The sequence below is a fragment of the Zalophus californianus genome, chromosome 1 (genome assembly GCF_009762305.2).
Source record: "Zalophus californianus isolate mZalCal1 chromosome 1, mZalCal1.pri.v2, whole genome shotgun sequence".
Taxonomy (NCBI): domain Eukaryota; kingdom Metazoa; phylum Chordata; class Mammalia; order Carnivora; family Otariidae; genus Zalophus; species Zalophus californianus.
This window is the reverse complement of record NC_045595.1, coordinates 164042832-164069954: the sequence shown is the minus strand read 5'-3', so window position 1 is coordinate 164069954 and position 27123 is coordinate 164042832. Positions and strand designations below refer to the sequence as shown.

Here is a 27123-nt window from a genome sequence, read left to right as displayed (position 1 = left end):
TCCCACTCTTTGCAGATAATATGATACTTTATGTGGAAAACCCAAAAGACTCCACCCCAAAACTGCCAGAACTCATACCGGAATTCAGTAAAGTGGCAGGATATAAAATCAATGCACAGAAATCAGTGGCATTCCTATACACCAACAGCAAGACAGAAGAAAAAGAAATTAAGGAGTCGATACTATTTACAATTGCACCCAAAACCATAGGATACCTAGGAATAAATCTAACCAAAGAGGCAAAGAATCTGTACTCAGAAAACTATAAAATACTCATGAAAGTAATTGAGGAACACACAAAACAAAGGAAAAACGTTCCATGCTCATGGATTGGAAGAACAAATATTGTTAAAATGTCTATGCTACCTAGAGCAATCTACACATTTAATGCAATCCCTATCAAAATACCATCCACTTTTTTCAAAGAAATGGAACAAATAATCCTAAAATTTGTTTGGAACCAGAAAAGACCCTGAATAGCCACAGGAATGTTGAAAAAGAAAAGCAAAGCTGGCGGCATCACAATTCCCGACTTCAAGCTCTATTACAAAGCTGTCATCATCAAGACAGTATGGTACTGGCACAAAAACAGACACATAGATCAATGGAACAGAATCGAGAGCCCAGAAATGGACCCTCAACTCTATGGTCAACTAATCTTCGACAAAGCAAGAAAGAATGTCCAATGGAAAAAAGACAGTCTCTTCAACAAATAGTGTTGGGAAAATTGGACAGCCACATGCAGAAGAAAGTAACTGGACCATTTCCTTACACCACACGCAAAAATAGACTCAAAATGGTTGAAATACCTCAATGTGAGACAGGAATCCATCAAAATCCTAAAGGAGAACACAGGCAGCAACCTCTTTGACCTCAGTTGCAGCAATTTCTTCCTAGAAACTTCGCCAAAGGCAAGGGAAGCAAGGGCAAAAATGAACTATTGGGACTTCATCAAGATAAAAAGCTTTTGCATGGCAAAAGAAATTGTCAGCAAAACCAAAAGACAACTGACAGAATGGGAGAAGATATTTGCAAATGACATATCAGATAAAAGGCTAGTATCCAAAATCTATAATGAACTTCTTAAACTCAACACCCAAAGAACAAATGATCCAATCAAGAAATGGGCAGAAGACATGAAAAGACATTTTCCCAAAGAAGACATCCAAATGGCCAACAGACACATGAAAATGTGTGCAACATCGTTCAGCATCAAGGAAATCCAAATCAAAACCTCAATGAGATACCACCTCACACCAGTCAGAATGGCTAAAATTAACAAGTCAGGAAACAACAGATGTTGGCGAGGATACGGACAAAGGGGAATCCTCCTACACTGTTGGTGGGAATGCAAGCTGGTGAGCTCTCTGGAAAACAGTAGTGAGTTTCCTCAAAAAGTGGAAAATAGAGCTACCATATGATCCAGCAATTGCACTACTGGGTATCTACCCCAAAGATATAAATGTAGGGAGCCGAAGAGGTATGTGCACCCCGATGTTTATAGCAGCAATGTCCACAATAGCCAAACTGTTCAAAGAGCCAAGATGTCCATCGACAGATGAATGGATAAAGAAGATGTGGTGTATATATATATATATATATAATGGAATATTATGTAGCCATCAAAGGGAATGAAATCTTAACATTTGCAATGATGTGGTTGGAACTGGAGGGTATTATGCTGAGCGAAATAAGTCAATCAGAGAAAGATATGTATCATATGACCTCACCGATATGAGGAATTTTTAATCTCAGGAAACAAACTGTGGGTTGCTGGAATGGTGGGGGGTGGGAGGGATGGGGTGGCTGGGTGATAGACATTGGGGAGGGTATGTGCTATGGTGAGCGCTGTGAATTGTGTAAGACTGTTGAATCACAGACCTATACCTCTGAAAGAAATAATACATTATATGTTAAAAAAAAAGAAGAAAAAGAAGAAGATAGTAGGAGGGGAAGAATGAAGGGGGGAAAATCGGAGGGGGAGATGAATCATTAGAGACTATGGACTCTGAGAACCAAACTGAGGGTTCTAGAGGGGAGAGGGGTGGGGGATGGGTTAGCCTGGTGATGGGTATTAAAGAGGGCAGGTACTGAATGGAGCACTGGGTGTTATACACAAACAATGAGTCATGGAACACTACATCAAAAACTAATGATGTAATGTATGGTGATTAACATAACATAAAAAAAAAAAGAATATAGTCACCCAAAGCACTGAGCACCTTTCCTGTCACAAAAAAAAAAAAAAAAAAAAAGGATAGAGGACTTGAATAGACATTTTTCCAAAGAAGACATACAGATGGGCAGCAGGCACAAGCAAAGATGCTCAACATCACTAACCATAAGGGAAATGTAAATGAAGACCACAGTGAGATATCACCTCATACTTGTCAGATTGGCTATTATCAAAAAGACAAAAAATAACAAGTATTGGTGAGGATTTGGAGAAGAAGGAACTCTTGCACAGTCCTGGTGGAGATGTAAATTGGGGCAGCTATTGTGGAAAATAGTATGCAGTTTCCTTAATACATTAAAAATCAAACTACCGGGCGCCTGGGTGGCTCAGATGGGTAAGTGTCTGCCTTCGGCTCAGGTCATGATCCCAGGGTCCTGGGATCGAGTCCCGCATCAGGCTCCCTGCTCCTTGGGAGCCTGCTTCTCCCTCTGCCTCTCTCTCTCTCCCTCTGTCTCTCATGAATAAATAAATAAAAAGTTAAAAAAAAAATCAAACTACCATACTCTCCAGTAATTCCATGTGTAAGTATTTATCTGAAGAAAACAAAAACACCAGTTTGAAAAAATATATGCATCCTTATGCTCATTGCAACACTATTTACAGTAGCCAAGATATGGAAGCAACCTAAGTGTCCATCAATAGATAAATAGATAAAAATGATGTAGCATATATACACACAATGGAATGTTACTCAGCCATAAATCAGAATGAAATTTTGCCACTTGCAGCAACATTGATGGACCTATAGGGTATTATGTTAAGTGAAATAAGTCAGACAGAGAAAGACAAATACCGTATGAATTCACTTAAATGTGGAATCTAAAAAACAAAACAAGCAAACAAACAATACAAAAACAGAAACAGTCTCAGATACAGGAAACATGCTATTGGTTACCAAGGTGGGAGTAGTTAGGGGGCAGGCTAAATAAGCGAAAACTATTAAGAAGTACAAACTTCCAGTTATAAAATAAGTAAGTCATGGAGATGTAATGTACAACATAGGAAATATGGTCAATAATATTGTAATAACGATGTATGGTGACAGATGGTAACCAGACTTATTGTGGGATCATTTCATAATGTACAAACATACTGAATCACTATGATGCACACTTGAAATTAATAGACTATTGTATGTCAATTATACTTCAGTAAAAAAAGATAGGTTGAAAACCACTTACATCTCAACATTTATTAGAATCCTTAGTTTGGAGAATGGTAGGTTTAGACTTAGTTTCAGGTTATTTCACTCCAGTTTATTACTAAGCCAGCAAAACACAGTGAAAATAACAAACTCAGACTAAGGACAAGGGTGAAAACTTCTCCCAACATCTCCTTTTTCTTCATGGAGCGAAACCTGAAGTTTGCTGGCCATTGCAGGCAATATGGATTGAGAAATCCACCAGGTTAGAGGATCCAAGGAGCTGGTTCTGCCATATTTTAAAACACCAGGCTGGGGGAGAAGGTTCCCTGCTGTGCCCGTTATCTACCTTTCTGTTCTGTTTCCAATGTGTCTCTAGACTCACAGCAGGCCTGGCCATGCTGAGCACAGTAAACAAGAAATTTCTCATCATCAGAACCTTCCATTTTCTCTAGGTGACAGGAAATTTGACTTGGAAGTGTTTTAACTGAAAAGAGAAGGTTGCTGATAAGGATGCTGTAAAAGAGTATATGAAATAGTATGGCTTTTTCCTGAAGTGGATTAGAAAGAACACAGAGGGTTATCTGACCATTTGCTTTATGCATGTGGCAATGCAATCCCTGGCCTTAGTCATGCATGATTGGAAGCAAGAGTGTTTCCTTTTAAAGCCTTTTGTCACAAAATAATCTCTTTTCTTTATCTGTCTCCATATCTGGTTTGTAAAAGTCCAAGGCAACTTTCAAGGTAAGAATGTGTATATCCATATAGAAAAATGTTTTATACCTATGGAAAATTTTTATATACCGGCATTAGGTTGGAATTTGTTGATTTACTTGGTTCCTATTACAGCTTTAATTGGCATGTTTTGTATACATAATGTATTTCTAATATTTTGAAGTTAATTTCTTTCTTTGAATTGTGAGGATTTTTAAAGCAAGAAAATAAAAAAAAATCAATTCAACAATACCACGCATGTCTACCAAATGTGTTTGTTCTCAGTTTGTAATTAAATTATACTTATTTATTTTATTTATAAAAATAAAGTTTTGTTCATGCTAGTTTCAAAGAGACAGGATACATAAATGAAGTTGCTTTTTATTCAGTGAAGACATATTTATTGACTACCCGCTATTGTCAGACACTGGACATGTTGCTACACATATTCTATTTAAATTAACTTGGGTAAAATTGAAGATGAGATTATTAGTCCTATTTTAGATATGAGAAAAATAAATCTCACAAAGAATAAATAACCTGAAAGACTATATAGACCATAAATGGCAGAACTGTAATTAAATAATGATATTAAATGAAGCCCACCTTCCAACATACACAGTCACTTTGAAGACTAAGCCAACTGTTTAGAACTTGACAATGAATCTATCTAATTCCAGATCTCATACTTTCCCCACTTTAATAATGATAGTGTTATAAGAGACAACGTGCTTTGATTCTTTTCCCCAGGGCTGACATGGCAGGGTAGGCTTAGCTGGTTTGATTTGAGAGGCAGTAGGAAGAAAGCTTACGCAGACCCAGAGAAGCTCCAGTTCAAATCTTCATCTGAAAAGCCACAATTTAAGATATATTCCTTCAGGTCTTTCTTGAGGACTTCTAGTTCTTTTCAAGTCCATTAGTAACATCAATATTCCTAGGGTATTATGCTTTGAGTCAGTATCAATAAAACCTTAGAGCACTTGTTGATCCAAACCATTTCTAGTGGTGACAGACACCAGCAAGTACAGTCCATAAGGATTAAGACGAAGGATGGAGTACAGGTTTTCCTATGGGGAGGCAAGCAAGAGGTAATGCTGAAAGAGCCATACAAATGGTGGCAAATAATAAATTGCACTTATTCACAGTTTTCTCAAGTTTTATCTGCTCAGAACATAGACAGGCATCAATTCTTTAAGAAAATACTAGGTTTTAATTTGATATTGTCAATTTGCCAGAGACATCATTTAAGAAAATAAATATAGTACCCTACCAAGTCTTGCTTTAAACAAGTTGTTTTAAATAAAGCATACCCGCTTTGGATGCGTCAGTTGTGTTCTCTTCCGGTAATGTATGTTATTGCAAGGTCAAATGAAACCCAGCAGGGAGACGACAAATACGTAACATTATAAATGACCTCAGGAGAACAGAAAAGAGAATATTAATCAATTTTAAGCACTCTGAGACAGCGGGAGATTATTTTGGCTAGATTGCATGACACTTTTAATGGCATGACTATTTGACAGCTCTTTCAGTCCAGGAAAAAAAAATCGGACAAAGTCAGGGAGGTCATAAGTCAAATCAAAGTCTCAAAGGAGAAATCAAACCCCAGAAGTACTCTGTAAAAAGATGTCCAATATATAGGCATACTACAGTGTCTAATGTTTGATTTTAAAGTGTTATGCAACCAGTTTTCAGTATCAGTAATTTCAGCTGAATGAGGATCATGATGATTGGGTAAAAAGAAAGACAAAACTAGAAACACAGCTCAAAGCACCTAGTTAATCAGAGACAGTAAAACAAAGTAATAATTAAATTCTTTTTATTTCCTTATCACTAGTAATAAATACAATGATTAGTATTCTCGGCCGATAGCAAATCCAAAATGCTATTTATAATATCTATTCATTCATTTATTCCTTCAACAAACATAAAAAAAAAATTAGCTCTAGTAAAAGCTAAGGACTGCCAAAGTCATGAGGGTAATAAAAGTATCAGAAGATGAGAGAGATGAGATTGAAAGCCAGACAAGAAATGGAGGTTTAGTCCCTGGAGAAGGACATAGTATGTAGATCAAGAGAAGAGAAGTAACTGAGTGTCAGGTGTGTAAGAGTGAATCCCAAAGAGCAAAGAGGTGGAATGGTGAGTTTTGAAGCTTCCTCTGTGAAAACTCAGCATCTGTCTGGTTGTACTTTTGAGGTCTTGCCTGCTGTGGTTACTGGGCTTCCGTATTTGTGGAAGTTATACAACACTCTGCACCAAGGCAGTATACATTAAAGCTTTTTTAAGTGATTTTATTTTATTATTTATTTATTTTTTTAGCCATCACAAATCTATTCTGTGTGTTAACCCTAGTAATTACCAAATGCTGATCAGAAATGTGGATCATTTTAACAATGTAAATTGGATCATATTCACATTCCTGCTGGCAAATGCTTCAAAAGCTTCCCATTCTCCTTGGAATAAAATTCAAACTCTTTAGAATAACCTTTCAGGCCTTATGTGATCTGGTCCCTGACTGCCTCTCCAACTTCATTCTCTATCACTCACCCCTGACTTTCCTTCTCCACAGGCATTAACCCCCCTTTAGTGTCTCCAACATGCCAGGGCCTTTGCTCTACCAGGAATTGCCACCTCCATGCCTACCCCTCTCCATGTGACCAACATCTATTCATCTTTGCAATTTGAGTTCAAATGTCCCATCCTTGAGGAAGCCTCTTCTGACAATCAAGTCTACCATAAATTACTAATTAGTTCCTCATTATTTTCTTTCACTGAACACTGTTCTATTTCTTCATAGCATTTATGGCAAATTGAAATTGTATGGTAGTATATAATGAAATTATATTGTACAATACTTAGAGTGTTTTAAGCTCCAGGAAGATAGGGATTGTGTTGTTTTCATTAACAATCTAATTCATGACTTATAAGAAGTACTCAACAAATATTTGTTGAAAGAGTGAATGAAGGACAACGAAGAATGACCTTAAAAACTATGGGTAATTAATTATTACATAATACATGCAAGATTTTGGAGCCAGGGTATTATTTTGAACTTAGGGTCTCTAGGGGGAAATAGAAACAGCCATTGGTGGTAAACACCTGAGGTACATGACCTCCAGTTGTCCTTGGTACACTTGACATCCTGGGCGTCCAGGAAAGCTGTGTCTGGTCCTGACTGTGTGAACCTGCCCCTTTACTTCTTTGGGCTTCAATTTCCCAAAGGGTCAAATGAGTGGTTGAACTGGATAGCTTTTGTGATTTCTGTATTAAAAATTAAAGAAAATCATATCTTCATGTAGGAATTTTTAGAAAATAATCCTATGAAGCACCAAGGATTTCAGTGCTTAGCAGCCTCTAGCTGTATCGAGTTGCTATCTGAAAGTTAAAGACCCAGGTTCACTTACTCACTTTTCACCCATTTCTTTCACCTAAAGTGCATATCTGATTTCTCTAAGCAGAGACTAGAAACATGTGTGGGCAAGTACTCAAAAAAAAGCAAGCATTTAACTTTCTAAGCAGCCTTATCACTCCAACATCTAGGTTTGGCACGGAATCACAGGACTCAACACAACAGCTGCCTTCACTATCATGTGTGCATACTGAATAATAGATTCCTGCTTTACAAGAGGCTAGTTCAGAAAGTCAAACACACAGCTGCTCTATCTTCATATGTCGTTCCTTCAAGGAAATCATTTTATAGACCATTCTGGACTTTTTTTCTTTTTTTGGTCTGTACTCACATACTGTAAGTGGATAAAATCCTAAATATATACTCCCATACTTTCCAAACATGTTTGTTACTGTTAGTGTTTAAGTCTTTTGACTCATTCTGCTGAAGGACAGCACTACCATTTCTCAAAGCATCAGTCTTGTAGAGTACCTGCCAATGTGTGGCATGCTTATACAACTACTGTTGATAAAGTTCAGTCCATAGCCAGGAAATAACAGCCTTCCACTAAGGTTCATAAACGTGAGTCTGATAGTAAATCTCTTATTGAGCTCACCTGTAATTTAACATAAAGAAACTTTCTAAGTTGAAACATGACTTGGGCTGAGAACCACAAGATATCACAGACTCATTTCCCAATCTGGGGAAAGGGAATTTTATTTCTAGTTTTTCCTCTCTTGAAAAAGATAAACGATAATATCAGACACATGTCTTGGGCTCAGAAATATTAATTATATTTGTGAATTGTTGGGAAAAGCCCTGATCTGGCATACAGATACTTTATGAATATAGAGCTGAAAAAGCACTATGGATATGCTAAAGGATGTCTAATAATTATATTTGGAGTGAGACAGTTTCACAAATTACTGTATTAGTTATGAGTTGAATTTAAATAAAATAGCACTGGAGGTACAATTGGACTTCAGTAAGACCATGACTTTGGCTTACTGCTCCTTTTGTCTAGAATACCCTTTGCTTTTGCTCTTCCCCATATGAGTATCAAACATCAACAGGAATATCATCTGCTCTGTAAAGCCTCACTTGACTTCCCTCAAGCATATTAGCCAGTTTTCACTATTCCTTTTTCTGTTTCCTCTATGCTTAGAACATATGCCTGTTATAAATTTTAGCTGCTTTTTTCCATTGATTCCTTTTTGGCATTAAGTTTCATGAAAGAAGCTATCATCTTATTCAATTTTGTATACCTTTGACTTATCTTACTACTATTTTCTGGGACTAAAGAAGATGAGTAAAATATAGGCCCCACTTGCTAGGAGTGTTCAGTGTGATCAGACCCCTAATAAATGTGGTTACTTGACACCTGGTATTAATAGGTTGCCAAAGATTAAACCTTATTTTAAGTGGAAACTGGCCTTGGGGTCTAGGAAAAAAATAAGAAGTATATGGGTTTTGTTTCTCTTCTGCTTCGCATTCTGTAACTTTCTTCCAGTCCTCAGATTCTCAGTCTTCATGTGGCTTTTAGGGATTCAAAATCCTCACAGGAGGTATCTACACTATATCTGCCCTTCCCAGCAAAGTCTCATGTCCCTCCATCTTCTTTCTCATTTTCTTCTCACTTCAATCTCTCCCCAGGGAAGACTCCATTTTATAAATGTTTATGCTGGGTATTATTCTGAATATCTGAACAAAGTAATGTATATTACACAGTGAGGTCTAAATTATGGGTGACTTTTGGGGTATCAATAAGAAAAAATTCTAATTAAGAGATGGGTGGGCTTGGGTGCGTGGGTGGCTCAGCTGGTTAAGTGACTGCCTTTGGCTCAGGTCATGATCCTGGAGTCCCTGGATCGAGTCCTGCATCGGGCTCCCTGCTTGGCGGGGAGTCTGCTTCTCCCTCTGACCCTCCCCCCCCTCTCATGTGCTTTCTCTCTCTCTCATTCTCTCTCTCTCAAATAAATAAATAAAATCTTTAAAAAAAGAGAGATGGGTGGGCTTATAGGGAGATATTATTGTTCACTTTGACCTTGATCTACTTAACTCTCCTTATTTTGGTTCCATGATAGGGTAATGAATCCCTTATATGAGACTCTCATCTCTCTTACATCCAATTTTTTGAAGGGTAAGAAAATACTATCTGGGATTTGACTAGACAAGGTACCAGAGATGACTAACTTAAAACTTAGTGTTGTCTATATTTGGCACTGTCTATGTTCTTTCTTATATCCTTGATATTTTTTTATATCCTAATGACCCCTATTTACTTTTGAACAAGGATATTTAATATATAATTTATAAGTTTTATTAGAGTAGCTTGTATGGGTTACACAGAATCTTCTGTATTATACTGAGAATTTTAAGGATTATTTTACCTCCTGAGCCTACTTGTTTATTTTGGCCAATTCATGAATTATACTTTCTACCAGGAATGTAGCAAAGAAAAAAAGAATGATTTATTAAGGTGTTATTGAAAGACAAGTAAAAGATAGAAAAGCCATTTATCATCCATATCTGAAGTTAGGTCTTAGGTTCCAATGTAGGGATGTAACCATAAACTGGTTATCATCTATCCTACCAAGGTCAGTGACTGGCATTGGGTCAGTTACCCTTATGGGATTGTCATAATTTACTGCTGCTGGATCCCCAAATGATTAATTACTTGTTTCATGAAGTCATGAAGTCTTAGCTGACTGTAATACTATTTAACTGAACCAGTTAGGGCTCACAGCCCTACAATAGCACCCCTCCTCCTCAGTGAGGGCCTATATATGCAACCAATGCTTCACCCACCCTCAAAAACTTGCCCATCAAAAGGAGATGGTTTTCTCCCTTAATCCATTGCCCCCATTTTTGTTGCTCCTTTCCCACCTAAAATCCATTTTAAGAGATAGTTACCCAAAGTCATTATCAGAATCTACTATTTGTTCTTACATCAGGAAGACAGGCAAACATCAAAACAGTTTATGGTGAATTGATTTGGGTTTCTTCCACTTAATATTATGTCATACACTTTTTCCTATCTTATTTAATATTCCTATAAAATGACTCCCTTGGCTACCTAATAGTCCATGAATGAAATAGTATGATTTATTTTAGCAATCCCATAGTGCTGGACATTCAGTTTCTTTCTAAAATTCACCATTACAACTAATTTTCAGTAAATATTTAAATATTTAAAACCCACTATAATCTGACTTTTGTTCCTATTTTCTTGATGACTTAAATGCAGTTTACTCACAAGGCACTAATTGGAACACTAATTGAAAATGACCTTGGTTAGAAGCTGGGGATACCCTTGTCCAATTATCAATTTGCCATCAACTTGGCAACCGAAAAGATACTTTGAAGCCAAGAGAAAATTACCTTGATTTACTTAATTATTTCAATTTACTTTACAAGTGTTCTTATTGTCTTAACATATTCTTTCAAAATTTTTCTCAGCAGATTGAGGTAGTGATAAACCTATGAGCAGAACTATCATTTCAATCATCTGTGTAACTGTAAGAGATCAGTAGGGTGTCCACCACATGTTAGTAAGAAACAAAGAAGGGCCTCTGGGTGGCTCAGTCAGTTAAGCATCTGCCTTCAGCTCGGGTCATGATCCCAGGGTCCTGGGATCGAGCCCTGCATTGGGCTGCTTGCTTCGCAGGGAGCTTACTTCTCCCTCTTCCTCTGCCTGCCGCTCCCCCTGCTTGAGCTCCCTCTCTCTGTCAAATAAATAAATAAAATCTTTAAAAAAAAAGGAAATATTAATCATAAAAAAGAAAAAAAATGATAGCCACATGTAAGAAAAGAGAACCATTTTGTCTCTGGATATCTATTTATCTACATCATGTATTGCCTTGACAGTTATTTAGAGAGGACTCTTCTCCCCTTGAAAAAGACCGTATGGTTTAACATTCAAACTTCCATAATGTCAGAAAACATAGCATTTCTGTGGAATACTGCTCTGCGCAGGGCTACTTGTGTTGGAGCCAGGAAGCCTGCTTTTAAGGACCCAAGGGGACTATGGGCCTTTTCTGCTGGATTAAGCTCCTGGTATCACTTTCACTATGTTTCTGGCTTTAGCAGAATCTGGAACAGACTGCAGGCTAGAGTGTGTTGGCATGTGTATACAGCTCTACCATCTGTTTTGCTTCCGCAATTCATCAATTTCCTCTACTTATGATCTTGCCCGTCACTTAGTCCAGTTATGAAAAATATGTACTCTGAGTATTTTGTCTTTAATTACTTTTATAGATCTTTTCAAAGGAAACTGTGCAGTATTATGTAATGATAAAGTAAAATGTAATTGCAAAAAAAACAAATCAGTAAATCATTAAAATTAAATATTTAAGCCTCAACTAATTAACAAGTCAAAGGAAATTGTGGTCTTAGCAACCTAATGAATAGTTAAGACAAGCTGGGCATCACTCTGACAAAGGCAGGGTCTGCTACTGTTCTGTTGTGAGTTTATATTTTGTTAATTACTTTAGATTTATGTAAAAACTTATGAAGCTCTTCCATCTAGACCTATTATTTGAAATATTTAAATGCTAATACGGACCATATCTATCTCTTATGGAAGCTGGAAAATAATAGTTCCCTTGAGAGAAGAACCACCATAATCGCTTCTTGACCTTTTGGCCAAGATCAAGTGAGAAAAAGAACCACTATCATTTATAATATCTAAAATAATTGGTGAAGCCTGAAAACATTTTGACATTTCAGAAAGGATATATTTATGTTAACGTAATAATTATACTTCTGTCATAGATGACACAAACGTAAATGCCACTCTGCCAGGGAATTTTCCTAAACCCCTACAATCCATTGCAAATAACCGCCAGATGGGTAGTGTTATCATTCATTCATAGGAAAAAAAAAATATCTGGGACAAAGAGTCAACTAGAAGAAATGGAAAGAGTGAAAGAGAGCAACTACAAATATAAAAGAAAGTGTACATGAACATATTCAGGATCCTGTAAGTGTTCACAGAAGTTCCCCTGTCATAGTAAAAAAGTATTTTAGAAGAATATTAATACATCACCCACAGAACTGCCTGACAAAGAAACCATAACTTGCCAAACATAATGTAATCTAATTAGTCCGCAGCAGAATTAGAAATACAACCTAAAAATTCCTGACAAAAATTATCAATTACCAGAAGCTGCTCCCCTGCATATCATTTTAGTTTTATTACAAAGAATGCCTTGTGGCCACAAAAAGTTAAAATAAATCACAAGGTGATGAAAATTCTGAAGGCAGTTAAATTTGTATTTTTCCATTCCTCATAGAACAAAGAAAGGAAATGAAAAAAAAATTGCATTTAAATCCCTTAATTTTTCTGACTATTCACTAATAGTTTTAAATAAGAGTGCAAAATCTGGCTTCAAACCTGAAGGCAACTACATGATACAAGTGCGGATTTTGCCTTCTCCTTCCAACAAATATTTTCTTTACCTGTTGACATTTGTTGCCACATGTAAATAATAAATTGTTCTTTTGTCTGATAAGGTGAAGTTTATTAGATTCAAAACCAACTTACTCTACTTCTCCCCAGTCTGCCTACCATTCCCGCCCCCCCCGCCCTTATTTGGCACCAATCCACAGAAGATGAAAGAGCACAGAGGATTGTGCATGAGATGTTTTTAACAGATCATGTCTGGACATGCGGCATGATTTCCATTCATGTTCCACTGACTAGAACTCAAGAGGTTGACCACACATGGCTGCAAAATTAGTTTAGATGCATGCATAGGACCAAAAGAAAGGTTAGTCTCTGTTTTAGGTGGCATTGGTATACTCCTCTAAAGCCTGGAGAACCCTCAGATTGAGGTAGAGAGAAAATATCAGCAACCAGAGCTGGTTTGGAAACAGGTAGTGATAAGTCAATATATCGAACTAGAGAGGAAAGTCAACAGAAGACTAAAATAAGGAAGAATAAGATAGTAGTCTGCAGTGGGGAGGTTGAGAGCATGGTTTCAGGATCCATATAATAAAATGCTTATGATCTGCTAAGGTATGTCTCATTTGGGGGCCCAAGTGTAATGCAATGTCCTTGGGAACAGATGTCTAAGGAGTCTGGAATAGTCACCGAAGGAGGCCCATTGAATTGGGATCCCTTCCTGCCTTGACTGGCTTTATCGGACCACGTATGTGTACAGAGACTGCTAATGCTCTCTGTATTGACCTTAGATATTTAGAGATCTGTCTCCTCCACTGGACAGAAAATTACACAAAAGCCAGGAGTGTATCTTATTAATCTATGTATTTGGGGAAGCTTACATCTCAAGAAATAAAACTTTGTAGGCCTTTAATAAACTAAATTGAACTGTTTCTGTAGGTATATCTTACATATGTCATGTGGCCTCTGACAGGCATGAAACAGGTTATTGTTCATAAGATGTCCTCATTTTTAATAAAATATTACATAATTTTTAGCAAAAATGTTTCTAGCATTTGGATCCTCAATATTAAAGCTCATTCAGATTTTATGATAACATGTAAGAGGGAAAATTGTATTACTATCCTGCTCTATTAAGTATCTTATATATGTTAAGTAAACATAATACATAAATGAATTCTAAAAATGTGGAAAGGGAAAAAATAGAACTTCCAGATGGAAAAATAATAACAAAGAGGATATCTCAGAAGAATCTCACTAGAATTCCAGTAAAGAAATGCAAAATATTAAAAGTGACAAAGAGGTATACTTGCAATGACCATCTGAATATTGTTTTTACTAAGATATTTTACTGCTGAATTTTTACTTGGATGCCCAGTTCTAATTTTTATTATAGAATAATTTACAGAAATTCCCTTTGAAACCAATTTTACTGTAAACTCTAGTCTGGATATGACTGATAATCTTCTATGAATTCCTGTTGAGGTGTCTTGATTTTGTAGGTGCGTAGACAATGGATGTTGATACAGTACTTCAGAGTATATTCTCATAACATTCACATAAAATAGGGATCTGTATCCCATTTTTAGATGGAGTCACTCTGTGGTGGCACAATCTACACTCAGTCCAGAGTCATGTTTCATTTTGGTCTAGGGAACTTTCCACTGAGTTCCAGTGAGTCAATTATACATCTTTGAATTTGCAGATTGAGGGTTTCACCCTCTTCAAAGTGTCTCGTCGGTTTACAGCCAGACAATTATTCCTTCAGTTTCTTTTCTCATCCCTCAAAAATACAAAAAATGTGGAGTCTTCTGCCCAAGGTACTAAAAAAGGATTAGAATCCTTACAAATCCCAACTTTATTTCTCCTCTTTTCTCCAAATTTGACTTCCTGACTCTGTTTTTGTCTTAAATCCATAAAAGCCCATGTCCTAAGAATTTTCAAAAAACTTAATGATAGCTCTTCAATGTTCCTGGATAACTTTGTGAAGATCACTTAGTACTTAAGCAAAACGCATATCAATGCAACATTTCTTTCCTCTTCCCCTTCCTTCCTCCTCTTTTTTTCTTGCTTTTTATTTAGCTTAATTTTAACAAACTGTATTTGTTCATTTATTTATCTCATCAAGAAAATGCATTTTTAATGATTTAGATAAATTTTAAAAGAGAAAAAAACAATGCAGTGAAAAGTCTCCCTTGCACTCCTGTTCCCCATCCAATATCCCAGCCCTTATTGCCATTCTGCACTTTTTGTTATTTTCCATTTCATTTATTAATATAAACCTGACCCACAGACTTTGATGTATAAAAAGACTACCACTATGCCCTTCAAACTTTATTCTTAGTACAGTGGCACTGAGATTTACTTGGATATATTGTAATATTTTCATAAAGAAAAGGAAATTGGAGAGATTTATTGTGTGTGACAGCAGATACATTAGTAATAAATGTAAGATACAGTGAATCCTTGACAAAAATTTTAATTTACTATAAAAAGTTATTCTTTATATAACTTATTTCAACATTGGGTCATCATGGAAGTGACTGTTTAATAGTAAAAATGGAGCTAATATCAAATCCATTCAATCCATATCAAACTAGAGTTGATATCTAATCCATTCTTTTCCTTGAAGCAGAGCCATAATTGGAACATACATGCAAATCAAATGATGGGAAAAGACCGTGAGTGTGATATTGATACCTTCTGGGTACATGGAAAAGCATAAAAATCTTTAGTGAGCAATATAATATAGAAGGACAGAATTTTGTTCTTAAAGAGTTTTGGAGTTTAAGAAATGTCTTATTATTATAAAAATATTTTATTATTGCTACCAGAGAAAGAGTTGCAAACTCAGCAGAAGAAGAAAAAGGAAGTGGAAGAAACAGGAGGAAAGGGAGGAAGGAGAAGATTAATTTCTATTTTTATGGTACTGATTTAGAATCAGGAAGATCTGGTTGGAAAACCCAAATCCACCATTTACTAACTGGTGAAATTTAAACTTGGTTCTCAGCATCTTCATCTGTAAAATAAGAATAATTATAGTACCTATTTTTTAAAAGATTTATTTACTGGGGGGGGAGGGCAGAGGCAGAGGAAGAAGCAGACTCCCCATGGAGCACGGCGTCCCACACAGGGCTCAATCCCAGGACCTTGAATTCATGACCTGAGTCGAAATAAAAAATTGGCCACTTAATTGACTGAGACACCCAGGTGTCCCTATACTACCTATTTTAAAGATAGGAAAGTGCTTTACAAACTATAAAGTGTTAAGATAGTTGTTCTTAGTTTGAAGCTGCAATTCTATTCTTTCCTACTTACTTTAGTAAGTTAAATTCAGTCAGAGAAACCTAGCACTGGAATCACGGTCATGTTAACTAGTACACATGGCATCTTTGTGCAAGTTCTAGAAAGGTGCTCCGCCCAGTAGATGTCAACGTTTTGGAGGAATAGCTTGGCAAAGATGGCATCTTTGTCTGAACTAGGTGCCTCATTCCCAGAGAGCTCTGCATTATTTTACAGGTTGAAATGGCCCAAACTTCATTCCCTACACACCTCATAGCCTGGGCTTTTGTGCAGGACAAAACCTGCAGGATCGTGGGCTGGGGCTTGGATGAGAAACTTTATGGAAGTAATCTAGTCTAGTTCTTTTTCTTTAGAGGACACATGTCGAGTGTGGAACTCATTCATCATGCAGCAAATTCCATTTGTTTCTGGCTTGCTGTATATCCGTTTTTAACTTCCAAACATTAATCCCAGATTCCTTTCTCTCAATCCATAAGATATATTTCCATATGGCAACTCCTAAATAATTGGAAACTACCATCAAAATTTTCCTAGGACATTGTGTAGTGGACCCAGTTGGTGGTTGGTGTCCTCTTTATTTCTAACGGAACTTTCAATTTTGTTCATCTACTTCTTCCCTCATGTATCATTATGTCTTAGAGGAACGTGACCTCTCCCTGATTCTGGGGAGTCCTGGATAGAGTAGGACTAATCCCACCTTTTGCAAATGATGTGTCAAATAATGGTGATGAGACACAATTCTGACTAAAGCAGTCACAAGAGATATCTTCTGGAAAAAGTTTTCATTCTCTCTTTCTCTCAATAGTGAGCCATAGGAAGAGATATTCTCTGAGTTTGATGCCTTGATCTGGCATTACCACGTGAAAGCTACTTTAATTCTGAACTTTTTATTATGTGAGAAAATGCAATTTCTTATTTTTACACCAATCTCAGTTGGAGTTGCTATGACTGGCACCCAAGGGCATTGTAATTGATGAGCACATACTTTGCAGGTGAAGCATACTCGGTGTTTTTTCTCTTAAGACTTTATTCATATGCTTTTTCCTAAGCCTAGATTGTCCAGGTTTCTTTCTTTTGGACATTTTTAACTTGTGGAAGCCCAGGAATGAATGCCATAGCTCCTTATGAGATCTCCAGTTCAGACTGCTGACTCATGTTGACTTATGTCAACTCAAAGTCCTAAGATGTTTTTGCACTTGCTCTTGGGATATCACATCTCCTTTACCCTGTAACAGAGCAGGTGTTTGTTTGTTTAATTAAGTGCATAATTTAAATAGTTATCTTTATTAAATTATATTTGGTTGGATTCAGTCCATCATTTCATTCTGTTGAGATACTATCGAAATACTTCCTAGAAAACAATGCACTTGCTGTCTCTTACCCCTTCAGCCATTCTTAAATGTGTTAAATATGTCCTATATATCTTTGTTGATAAAACTGTTGATTCAGAAAGGCTTGGGAGGAAATCTCTGCACTGAGTTATTTAAAATATTTTCTTCTGATTGACATAGTGCTACTAGTAAGCTTTTTTTTTATAAACTTGCACAACCGCTTAAAAATATGCTGCACTATATGATTTAGTTCATTATCTTTCCTGTATCCCATAAATGCTGTCTGTTGTTTTCCTCTGATCAAAAAGGATTTTTTTAAAGCACTAGTATTTTACTTTATTATGTTTTAAATTTTGAAATATAAATATTTTCATCAGTCATGGTTCATTCTTAATGAATACAGGCTAATCTTCACTGACCAACTAATTATTTTCTTAACTTCTTTTGACAGAACATCTATAATTTTTTCTAGAATGGTCATAACAGAAATAGCAACATCAAATTTCCCATTATTCTGGAAGCTTGAAAAATCATTTATCTGACCCCAGTCTTTAGATACCAGAAAACTGTTCCACTAGTCTTCATAGGTGATTGCAAGAACAATAGTGATCTCATTGGCATGTAGCATTAGTTCCTTGAAGGGTGATTAATCTTGGCTAGGGGGCTAAACCTCATTTAGAGCATCTAGATGTCTCTCAAGTATTCATGGACTTCAATATTTTCATACTCATGTTTGTTCTGTCATTTCCATGCTGAAGAATAATCTTTTCTGATACAACAATAATTGAGTATAGTGATTAAAAGCATGAGTTCTGCAGTTACGCTACTTGAGTTCAAATCCTGGCTCTGCTAGCTACTAACTGTGTGTCTATAGACAAGTCACATAACCTCTTTAAACGTCAATTTCCCCATTTGTGAGAAAAGGGATGATAATATACACATTAAGGTGCTGCATTTAGATTTAAATGAGATAACCTGCTAAAAGTACCTGGTCTGATGCCTAGCACATGGATGTAGACTCAGCAGTGTAATTTTTACAGAGAGGATACAGAAGATATATGGGCTATGACATTCTAGTTGTTATAACTAACATCACTGCTTTTAAGTAGTAGATCTGTGTTTTCTTATTCTTCTGGTACCAAGCAAATATTTTTCATGAGTTGTAGCTTATTATTGGCGCTACCTTTCTTACATTGTTCTTAGGTGAATCCCTCTGTCCATCTTGGTGTAGGTTTGTAGACACTGCAGTTTATTTTGCTGTCCTCTCTATATATCTATCTCTCTTCTCTCATAAAGGGGCATTTGCAGCTAATAGTCATTGTTCTATTTGTTAGCATTAACTTTTTCTTCTTGAATCAGGTCATGGTATCAGCCCCTCACTTTGTGAAATGTGCTTTCCTAAATTAGGACTTACTACATGCTCAGTGTCCCCCTTACTTCTAAGTTAACATCTTATTTGCCCTAGGTTTCGATCTCTCCTGGGATATGAAAAATTTCTCATGGTTGGTCTGAATTAAGTCTAGAGTGCCTTTTGTAACTCAAAGCATCCATCTTGTGACAAGCAAAACTGCCTACCAGACACTTTAAAAATTTATCAGATGTGAACTTTAGCCAAATTAAAACTGTATTTTTCCAGAAGATGAAGTCCCTTACCACTATCTGCAGTAGCTCTCTTCCTGTTGAGCAAAGAAAATTCTTACATCGCCGTGTTCTTGACACGAGGGTCACCTCTTCGAGTTCTAGAGAGATCTAGTGTTTGGATATTACTGTCATAGAATTAGAAGCTGGACTTCTGTTTGCTTATTTTTCCCTTCTTTTGCTTCATTATTTAGCTGTGTGGGACCATACTATGTGATTGTAATTACCTTTTTCTCTGTTTTCTCCTATCAATTAAGTCCTCATTTATGTTTTATGTCATAAAAAGTCCTCTATTTCTCTTTAATATATTGTCTCCATTCTCCATCCAGGGTTGTACCAGGGTTACATTAAACAAATGTAGAGAAAAGAGTAAAATAGTCTTAACGTTCTGCATTTCTATAACAGAGGGCTCTTAGCTCTCTTCCTGACTTTGTATGAAGGCTTGATGTTAAATTTTGAGCAGTTCCATGAAAGTATAATTGCATCAGAACTTCCATTTCAGTTATTATTTTAAAAAAAAGATATACTTTTTTGATATATAAATTTCTATTCCTAATGTATTTCTTTGAAGCTGTGTCTTCAGTAGACCTTTTCTTTTTTTCTTTTAGGTGAGATCCTAAGGCTGATCTATTCTGCCATAGGAGAGGTTGGAGTGTAGAGAAACTCCCTTCCCCTAGCTAGATACATTTTCAGAATTGTACCCTGCTGTTCTAGCATGATTTTCCCTGAAGAGACCTGGAGGGATTCTGGGGGGAAATTCCATGGAAGTGCTGAGGCCCCCTTAGGACTGAGGCCTCTACAGGTACCTCACTTTCATTCTAGTCCATCACACTGAGCCTCCAGTGAGTCCTCAAAATGGCAATTTACATGTTCTTGCCAGTTTATGGCTTTAGCGGCTTCTCTGAAGGTAAGCAAGTAAACTCTTTGTATATTCAGTGGGTTTGGACAAATGCAAAATGACTTGTATTCAGGATTATAGTATCATACAGAATACCTTCTATGCCCTAAATATCCTCTGTGTCCAACCTATTCATTCCTCCCTCTCCCCAACCCTTGGAAACCAGTGAATTTTTGATGTCTCCATAATTTTGTCTTTTCCAAATTTCATGTATTTGCAATCATATATTATGTAGCCTTCTGAGATTGGCTGCTTTCACTTAGTAATTGTCTTTAAGGTTTTACCATGTCTTTTCATAGTTTGAGAGCTCATTTGTTTTTAGCACTGAATAATATTGCATTGTCCGAATGTACTACAGTTTATTTATTCATTCACCTACTGAAAGGACATCTTGTTTGCTTCCAAGTTTTGACAATTATGAATAAAGCTGTTATAAATATCTAAGTACAGATTTTTCTGGGAACATAAAATTTTAACTTCTTTTTTTGGGGTAAATACCTAGGAACATGATTGCTGTATTGTCAGAGTATGTTTTTCTTTTTTTTTTTTTGTAATAAACTGCCAAACTATCTTCCAAAGTGGCTGTACCATTTTGCATTCCCGCCAGCAGCAAAAGCCCTGTATCCTAGTCAACATTTGGTGTTGTCAGTGCTCTGGATTTTGGCCATTCTAATAGATATACAGTGGTATGTTATTATTTTAATTTTCATTTCCCTGATGAAAAATGGTGTGAAGCATCCTTTCATATGCTTATTTTTCATCTGTATATCTTATTTGTTAAGGTGTCTGTTAAAAGTCTTTGGCCTAGTTTTTTATTTAGGTTGTTTTCTTATTGTTGAGTTTTAGGAGTTCTTTGTATATTTTTGGTAACAGTTATTTATTAGATGTGCCTTTTGCAAACATTTTCTCCCAGTCTGTGGCTTGTCTTCTCATTCTCTTGACATTATCTTTTACAGAGTAAACATTTTAAGTTTTAATGAAGTCTCACTTATCAAGTATTTCCTTCTTGGACCTTGCTTTTCGTGTTGTATCTAAAAAGTCATTGCTGGAGCACCTGGGTGGCTCAGTTGGTTAAGCATTTGACTCTTGATTTCAGCTCAGGTCATGATCTCAGGGTCATAGGATCAAGCCCTATGTCAGGCTCCTTGCTCAGCAGGGAGTCTACTGGAGATTCTCTCTCTTCCCTTCCCTCTGCCCCTCCCCTCTACTCTCTCTCTAAAATAAATAAATAAATAAATCTTTAAACATTTTTTTTTTTTTAAATTCTTTGCCATACCCAAGATCTTCCAGGTTTTCTCTTATGTTTTCTTTTAGGAAAAAACATTTTTATGTTTTACATTTGGACCTATGATCCATTTTGAATTAATTTTTTAAGGGTATAAGGTCTGTATCTGTATTCTCTCTCTCTCTCTTTTTTTCATGTCCAGTTGTTTCAGCACCATTTGTTGAAAAGACTGTCTTTGCTCCATTGTACTGCTTGTGCTCTTGTCAAAAATCAGTTGACTGTATTGATGTGAATCTATTTCTGGATTCTATTCTGTTCCCTTGATCTATTTGTGTATTCTTTCACCAATACCACACTGTCTTGCTTACTACAATTTTATTTTAAGTCTTGAAGTAGGTAGTCTCAGTCCTCCAACTCTGTTCACTTTCAGTATTGTGTTGGCTATTCTGGGTCTTTTGCCTCTCTATATAAACTTTAGAATCAATTTGTTAATATCTACAGAATAACTTGCTGGAATTTTTATTGGGATTTCATTGAATCTATAAGTTAAGGTGGGAAGAACTGATGTATGGACAATGTGGATTGATTTTTAACTGTTAAATCAAACTTGCATGCTTGATATAATCTTGGTCATGATCTATTACCATTTTTGTATACTGTTTAATTTGATTAGTTAAAATTTGTTAGTTTTTAAATCTATGTTCGTTGGTGATATTAGTTTGCAGTTTTCTTTCCTGTTAATGTCTTTGTCTAGGTTTGTTGTTATAGAAATGCTGACCTCCATTCATTACTTTGGTAAATATTCTCTCCTTTTTATGTAGAATTGGTATTATTTCTTCCTTAAGTGATGGGTAGAATTTCTCTGTGAAACAATATGGGAGTTTTCTTATTGTGGAATATTTTGAACTATAAATTTCTTCAATAGATATAAGGCTCTTCAGTTTTTATTTCTTTCTTCTTGATGAGTTTGGTAATTTGTATCTTTCAAAGCATTTGTCCATTTAATCTAAATTTTTAAATTTATTGGTCTAAAGTAGTTTGTAATATTTTAAAACTCTCTTTTAATATCTACAGAATCTATTTTGATATCACATCTCTCATTTCTGATAATGGTAATGTCTTCCTCCTTTTTTTCTGCATAGGTCTGGCTAGAGATTTACTTATTTTATTGATCTCATTTTCTTTATTGTGTTTCTGCTGTTTTATTGATTTCCATTTTCATCTTGATTATTTTCTTTTTTCTGCTTTCTTTGGGCTTAACTTGTTCTTCTTTTTCTAGTTTCTTAAGGTAGAAGTTAAGTCTATCGTGTTGTGACCTTTCTCTTTTCTAATATTGTGAGTTTGATACATATTTCTCTTTAACCACTCTTTCAACTGCATTCTACAAATTTTTATTTGTAATGTTTTCATTATTTAGTTAAAATATGTTCTAATTTCCCTTTTCATTCATAGACACTTAGACACTTTGTTTATTTAGAAGTGTGTTACTTCATTTTCAAATATTTGGGGATTTTCCAGATATTTTTCTGTTGTCAGTTTCTAAATTAATTCTATTGTAGTCAGCGAACATGGTTTATATGTCTTGAGTCTTTTGAAATTGATTGAAATTTGTGTTATGGCCAACACATGGTCATCTTGCTATATTAATTTTGTAAAGGAATATTGTGAATTACTACAATTAGTGTTTTGTTGCTGATTTCCTCTTTTTCTGCTCTCCCCCCAAAAGATAAGGAAAATGTTTAGATTTCCTTTTAGCCTTATATTTGTTTATTTTTCATTCTAAAACATCACTTTGTTGTGATACAATTTTTTTTCTTCCTAGAAGTTCATTTTGGATTATACTATCCTCATGATACCTGCAGATATTTTTGAATTAACATATCTTATCTCTCTTAAAATTTGGCTATATGTTTTTTTTTATTTTTGAAGCTTGATGCCACAGCTGTTTTTATACCATTTTATAGTGAGGCCCTAGTGCTACATAATCTTTTTAGAAGTATAATTCAGGTATGGCATTGACTTAGTTAATAATCCCTTCAGCTCTATAGCAAACATTTTTACTTAGAAATTTTAACATGATGTTATTCTCCTACCATTATTTTTAAATTTTTCTTTTATGTATTCATTGCTTCACTGATATATAACCTTCCCAGGATTAATATGACCTTGTTTTTTCAAGAAAAATATATTTAAAATGGACTTTTAAATGTTAGGACTATTTTAAAGAATATATTTTTATATATAACTATTTTTTGGCCCAAATTATTTTTTAATACTAATAACATAAATTACTAGGAAGTTCTTAAAGCCAGAAAGACCCTGCCATTCAAGAGAATTTTTTTGTTGGTGAAATTATACACATAAAGATTTGGAAAAATAAAATGTGTCTGCAAATATTTTATGGTATTCAAACTAAAGCTTTTATTTGAATCTAAGATAAGCCTATTACTATTTTTCATTGTCTATGAAGAGTCCCATATCTTTGATATCTGATATCCATGTCTTTTCTTCCTCTACATCAATGCTAGGAAATGCACTACAAACCAGGTATGCATGAATACAAGTACTATAGATGTGTGTAAATATATATTACCTTTAAAGACACAAAGACAAAATTCAAAGTTTAAAAGTGCTGCATTCACTTTTGAAAGTGAGGGTGAGTCATGCTTTTGATTTTATCCCTAGGATCCAGGGAATTGCCAGAGGCAATGCTATTTAAGAAAAGAAGAAAAGCATCTTCAAAAAGGTTCCCAGACTCTATTCCTATTTTTTCTTTTCTCATGGTTTTATTTCATTCCCTAGCCAAAACTTTCTATGGCAAGTTGAAAACTAATATCACTAAAACATTTGAACATATAGTACTGTTTTAGTATCTTTTATCTCCAAATTAGAGAAATAAAGGGATAGAATCAATTACTTTAGGTTGCTCTATTTAATCCCACAGATCAGAAATGCAATAGAAATATTGTCTTGAATCCCATAAAATTCAAAGGACCAGGGGAATTTTTTTCATGTATCTGCAACTTTTAAAAATTATACAAGTGATATATTTTCATTAGAAATAAGCAAAATACAGCAAATATTCTCTATGATTACATCATTAGAGATGATTACTGTTAATGTTTTTGGTTTGTAAACTGTTATAGACAGCCGATAAATACATCCATTTATTTAAATAGCTAATGCTACTTAATTCACCAAGATTTCAATATATATATTTCCTTCTCTTTCCCTGACATAATACAACTAATCATTAGCAAAGATTGTTGCTTCTACCTTTTAAAGGTATATAGTGCCAGACTAATTCCCTATACTGCCCCACATGCTACTCTAAATTACTGTCATCTATCAATAATACAGTAGGCTTCTAGCTGGTTTACTCTTCCATTCTTGACCTGTGCAGACTATTCTTCACATGACCAGAAATTGATCATTTAAAAACATAAATCAAGTCACGTAGCTCTTTTACTTTCCTCCCTCCGATGGCTTTTCATTTGACTCAGAGTAACAGAGTAACAACATGACGATGGCCTGGGAGAGCTTGTATGATGAACTGTCCGTCATTTCCATGACTTCAGATCTATCCAACTCTTCGTACTCCCCTCCAGCTTCACAGGCTTCCTTGTTATTAAAAAATACCATGGACGGTGCTACTGAAGAAGCTTTTTTTCGGCTGCTCCCTCCGTGTGAAATGATCTTTGCTTGGAGACACACATGGCGGAACACCTCACTTCCTCCGTGTCTCTGCTACAAAGTTCTGTAGTTTATATCGGAGAGACTTTCTCCAGCCACCCACTATAAATTAGGACCCTTCCCCCATTCTCCTTCCCAGGCTTTCTCTTGGTAGCATTTATCACTCCTGATTGACATACCCCTCCTCGTTTCTGTTTGTCTTTTCACTGTGTCTTACTCACTTTTGCTGCTCTGTATTTGGAACATTGTCTGGCATGTAATGCACGCTCTGATTATCTGTTGAACAAATTGAACAATCATAGATAAAATAAGTTCTGGTTTTAGTAAAGATAAAGATATTTACCAGAAGAAAAAGCAATGGATTGTTTTCATCAGAACTATTTCAGACTCCCAGGAGTTCCTGGGAACTTTCCTGGGAATTCCAGGAAAATAACCAATCCAAGACTCAGAAAACCTAGCTGAAATTCAGTTATCTGGATTATGGAATCTATTTTCTTATAGAAGCAATGTAATAAAGGCAACGGGATTTGAAGCCAGGACACCAAATTCTTGTTACAACTCATGTAAGAGCTGAAAGGGTATGGTAGCTCTGAGCACCCTCCTATCCCCAGCCCCAATGTTCATATCCCACAGCTTTTCTGGGACCTGAGTTTGCTTATTGAGCAGTGAAGTAGGATTAAGTTTTTAGTGGCTGGAAGCAGGGTCTCTTGACTGAAGAATAACTAAGTGAGCTTTGAAGAAAGGTGTGCTAGTCTGCTTGGGCTGCCAACAAAATACCATGGACTAGGAGGCATGGCCAACAGAAATTTCTTACCATTCTGGAGCCAAAAGTCCAAGGTGAAGGTGCCAGCAGGGCTGATGTCTGGTGATTCCTCTCTCCTGGGGCTGCAGATGGCCACCTTTTCACTGTGTCCTCACATGGCCTTTCCTTTGTGTTCCTGCAGAAAGAGAAAGATCTCTGATGTCTCTTCTTATAAAGACACCAGTCCTATCAGAATGAAGTACCACTCTTATGACCTCACTTAACCTTTATTACCTCTTTCTAGGCCCTATCTTCAAATACAACACATTAGGGGTTAGGGCTTCAATATCTGAATTTTGGGAGGGGACATCACTCTGTCTATAACAAAACGCTTTTGTACAAGACAGTGGGTAGTGGTCTGAGAAAGTAGCCTAACAACTGAACACAGGGAAGTGGCCTGCCTGGGTGAGGGTACTTAAAGCAGATGGCCATCTTGGTGCATGGAGCCCTTAGGAGAAGTTTGGTAAATCTCCTACCACCTGTGCTTATTTCTCTAGACATTTTAAATCGAAGCAGCTGCTGTTTATCATCCCTCCCTCCTCCCTCAGCTGGCAAAACTTGACAAGGACAGGCTGTTTACCCTGACGGTGTTTATTAGGGACAATCTAAGCTTGCAAAATTGTTCAAGTAACTCCAGGCTATCAACTTTTGGGGAAATGTTAGAAATGTAGTCCCTAGAGACGAAGTCCAGACCTACCGTATCAGAGTTTCTAGGACTGCGGCCCTACAATTAGCTGCCATAACAATTATCCCTAGCATCATTTATGCACACCAAAGTTCAGGAACCACTGAATATCTTTGGACAAATTACTGTTTCGCTGTATTGCAGTTTTACTGCAATAAGGTGTCTTCCACCTTTTCTCCCTTTCTTCCTGCCTTCCTATACTCATTACTTCCTTTATTCCTTCATTTTTCCCCCCACTTGAAGTCCTAAGCCCAGACTTTAAATTATACATGTATTTTACTAGAAAAATAAGTTTATTAACATATCCACAATAAAGAAAGTGAATATATTGCAGCAATGTGGGGAGATGCTGAGCAGCCAGCTAAGGAAGGAAAATACACTTTAAAATCGAGGTTACAGATCATAAGATCGCTCAAGGGGAGAAAGAGGTGATCAAGACTGGGGCAGGATTTCTTCTCAGAAGATGCTAGTCTCGGGCGCCTGGGTGGCTCAGTTGGTTAAGTGACTGCCTTCGGCTCAGGTCATGATCCTGGAGTCCCGGGATCGAGTCCCACATCGGGCTCCCTGCTCAGCAGGGAGTCTGCTTCTCCCTCTGACCCTCTTCCCTCTCGTGCTCTCTATCTCTCATTCTCTCTCTCTCAAATAAAAAAAAAAAAAGAAGAAGA

At 36.2% G+C, this 27123-nt stretch overlaps 1 long non-coding RNA gene across 1 annotated transcript; it reads right to left on the bottom strand.

Annotated features, from left to right (window-relative positions):
• Nucleotides 1-4893: 4893 nt before the first annotated feature.
• Nucleotides 4894-25912, bottom strand: LOC113916144. Its single transcript, XR_003517850.1, has 4 exons — nucleotides 25786-25912; nucleotides 25193-25247; nucleotides 5402-5505; nucleotides 4894-5158 (listed from the first exon to the last, which is right to left on the bottom strand). It is a non-coding gene; the product is annotated as an uncharacterized LOC113916144 (long non-coding RNA).
• Nucleotides 25913-27123: the final 1211 nt, after the last annotated feature.